The sequence below is a fragment of the Dendronephthya gigantea genome, unplaced genomic scaffold (assembly GCF_004324835.1).
Source record: "Dendronephthya gigantea isolate DGI-Jeju-01 unplaced genomic scaffold, DenGig_1.0 000462F, whole genome shotgun sequence".
NCBI lineage: Eukaryota > Metazoa > Cnidaria > Anthozoa > Malacalcyonacea > Nephtheidae > Dendronephthya > Dendronephthya gigantea.
In genome coordinates, this window is record NW_021163472.1 from 52,364 (window position 1) to 56,047 (window position 3,684).

The 3,684-nt window shown below is 35.5% G+C and overlaps 1 long non-coding RNA gene across 1 annotated transcript; it reads left to right on the top strand.

Moving 5' to 3' along the window:
• Positions 1 to 2,977: 2,977 nt before the first annotated feature.
• LOC114543455 lies at positions 2,978 to 3,539 on the top strand. Its single transcript, XR_003690048.1, has 3 exons — positions 2,978 to 3,061; positions 3,364 to 3,427; positions 3,497 to 3,539. It is a non-coding gene; the product is annotated as an uncharacterized LOC114543455 (long non-coding RNA).
• Positions 3,540 to 3,684: the final 145 nt, after the last annotated feature.

Genomic DNA, 3,684 nt, shown 5'->3' on the forward strand with positions numbered 1-3,684 from the left:
TTGATCTCATCACAGATCCTAACTCTTTTAAAACTTTTCTGAAAAGAAAGTACTCTTTATTAATGGACACATATGATGTCGATAGTCCCTGTTCGTGGTCTCTTGTTCGTAGTTGCTCGTGTCATAAATCCTAAATAGTGACTTACTGTATCATTTCTATTATGTTTGTGATATTGTTTTTAATGTTTAATTCTTGGCGGGTATCTTGCATGGTTCTTGCACTAGTTCCGTTTATACTTTGCCATTTAGGATCATTATCTGTTTAGTATTAATTTTGTATTCTACCGTATGTATTAATGAGTGATCCTAATAAAGTCGACAATAATAATATAAATAATAATAATAATAATAATAATTCTCTTTGGTTCTCCACTCTCACGTGGTGTTTCTGTTCTTAGAAAGTTGAGTGAATTACGGGAAAAGACGCAAGAAGAAATCAACTCCCTCGCTTCTCAGCTGCAGGTTCGTTTTTAAATACCATCAATTATTTCTTGCTTTCGTAGTTACGATTTAATTCCACTTTCGTTTTAGGGTGTGCGAAATGAAAATAACAATCTGTCGATGCAATTAGCAGGTAACATTGCAGCTATGTCTATAACCTCTGCAAGTTGTTTTACAGCACTTGCGATTCATTAGAGGTTAATTTTAAACAGATCGTACAGCAATTGGCATGTTTCGAACAGTGATTTAAAGATACGTCCGGATACGTACCTACGTACTTGAATATGAAATTTTAGTCTTACCCACTCGTCGTCTTCGACTTTTGAACTTCAGTACCTTTGCGTAGTTCAGAAATTAGGTAATATCACAAAAATTGGTTCAACGCTAGTTGATGCTGTCCTTGTGTCCCTCAATTGGGAAACACCAGGCAATGCTGTTTTCATTATCATATGATTTACTATCTCATTGCAGATTGTAAGTTGGTTAATGCGCAATTAGAAACAGAGATTCACAGTTTCACAGAATTTCAAAGGTATGGTCACACATCACATGTAACACGTGCCCGGTTGGACGAAAGCTCGATATCGTTTTGCATGCATTCATAATGACTTGTCATCTGTCTTGAGTATGTTCCAGAATTAAGTCATCGCATTTTGAGATTTGAGCATCGCCTGTACTTGCAAAGCGTTTTCTTTTGCTTGTTTCTCGCTGTATATCGAAGAGATGCTTTTTCCTTTCTATCTTAGAAAAAATGAGCGTAAGACTGTACTTCTTAAAGAACAATTTTCCCATCTTCATCAAAGGGAGGCTGCCGACCAAAACACCCTAAGTGAAGTACTAAAAGTGGTAAGTGGAACTAATCCGTATTAGTGTCTATGAGATATAATGAACCAATTGAGGTTCAACTTTGTACAACCGTTCTCTGAACGTCTTCTTTGTGCGTGTGTAGGCTGAAAAAGACAACTTTAGAAAGGGATGCTGCTAATGAAATGGTAAGAAAACTGTGAATTTCGTTATCTATATATGTCGCTAAATGTGTTTTCAATGTGGAATTTTGAACGCGCGTGTGGGTATAACGGCATTGCAAATCAGTTTTCTTTTGTTTAAGTTGTACGAAATTCCCGATTTGACGTCACGTTCGGTAACTTTAAAGGCTAATAGACCATTGCAGCAACAAAATATTTTGCGTATTTTTTTTAAAAATACCTTTTGATGTATTCAAAATGCGCAACCGTGTGATATTAACATGCACTTTAAAAATTTTACAAATGCGTGAATGAAAAATGATTTTATTTACTTATGTAGTTTTTGATTTTAAAAGAAATAATAAAATTGTTTAAAATTTTCTGTACGCATAAAGGAGAACTGTAGAACAGTTTTAGATCCCCCCAAAAAATGGAGAAACAATTGCAACCTGCAGTTTTATTGTCTTCCTAATGAGAGATCAAAATAACCAGCATATTTAGTACGAACTATGTCTTTAATGCTTTCTTGACTTATATTGTGTAAGGTGAGAAGCTTTCATTTTTCCCGGCTATGACGGAGAGAATGAATTGCACAAAACTGCAAAATTACGGGCTGTTTACATTCAACGAAGCGTGAGATGAATTTAAGGTATTGAAATGAGCAGATAACATGATCCTGGCAGTCGTATAATCACCACAACAATAGCATGTGCTTGTTGGTGTCATAAACAACTTATTTCAATACCTCGAAGTCCTCTCACGCTTCGTTGAATTTCGGGTAACCGGGCTCATGTAAACAGCCCCTTAGTTCATTGGTGCCTGTATAAAAAATCTTTCTGCATATGGTTTTAAAAAGTCGTGCAGGGGCCGGTTGTTCAAAAGGCGTTTAGCTTAAACGGTGGATAAGTCTCTAAATAGAAAACAAAATGATCTATTTTATTGAACAACTGAGCTGTAATATTCGATGCAAATATAGTTTAATTCTCAATGGAAGTACACATTGAATGCATAAGATGCAGGTTCAGTCATTCACAGATGTATGAGAGTATTTTTAAACTTTGGCTTATCCACCGTTTAAGCTAAACGCCTTTCGAGCAACTTGCCCCAGGTGTTCTTACCAAAGAGCTACTTCCAATTTGGGAAATACTTTTGAAAAAATCACTATAAAATTTATAATTTATTCAGACAGTGGACATTTCGTGTTTTTAATAACGACGAGAAAATCTGGAGTTCTTATAATCTAAATTGGGAAAAGGAGGGAATGTTTCATCAAACCGAGGTTATTTGTGAAACAATTTTGGCCTTTTTGTCTATATAAGATAAGGCTTACCGTTTTAATAAAGTAAAGATTAAGTACATGTGTAACGGGAGCAAAACAAATTTTCTTGTTTCCTTTAAAAATTTGAGAATACGCAATTTCTTTCCGAAGAAAATCTGCATGATTAGCCGCGTTTGACTACTTACTCGCAACAAGCCACTTGCTTTTTTTCGGAAGGGTTTTATTTTCTCACGAAATTTTCTAATCCACTAGGCAACAATTGGAGAAGCAATGCCAGTTGGTTTTCAGTGTAAATGAAGTCTTAATGAAACGTCAGGAGTTGCAAAATCAAAAGTTAGAAGAGCTCACAGCATTCTACTGTCAATGATAGCCGAAGGTGTGGAAATATTTTGTCTTTTTTTTCTCACCTTTAGATTAATGTACTAGATATGTATTTCTTTGTTAATTAATTAGTCAACATATTTTGAATTTTCCAATACACCCACGTTAATTGTTTACTGCGACAATTTTACTATGATTTGCCAACATTTGGTTTACTGTTGAGTCATTCCATGGTTACGTATACACGCGGTAATTGCCCACTCGCGGTTCTAAATTATTTCAAACAAAAATTCCACCTTTCTCAGAATCGCGATGATTCTCTTTGGTTCTCCACTCTCACTGTGTTTCTGTTCTTAGAAAGTTGAGTGAATTACGGGAAAAGACGCAAGAAGAAATCAACTCCCTCGCTTCTCAGCTGCAGGTTCGTTTTTAAATACCATCAATTATTTCTTGCTTTCGTAGTTACGATTTAATTCCACTTTCGTTTTAGGGTGTGCGAAATGAAAATAACAATCTGTCGATGCAATTAGCAGGTAACATTGCAGCTATGTCTATAACCTCTGCAAGTTGTTTTACAGCACTTGCGATTCATTAGAGGTTAATTTTAAACAGATCGTACAGCAATTGGCATGTTTCGAACAGTGATTTAAAGATACGTCCGGATACGTACCTACGTAC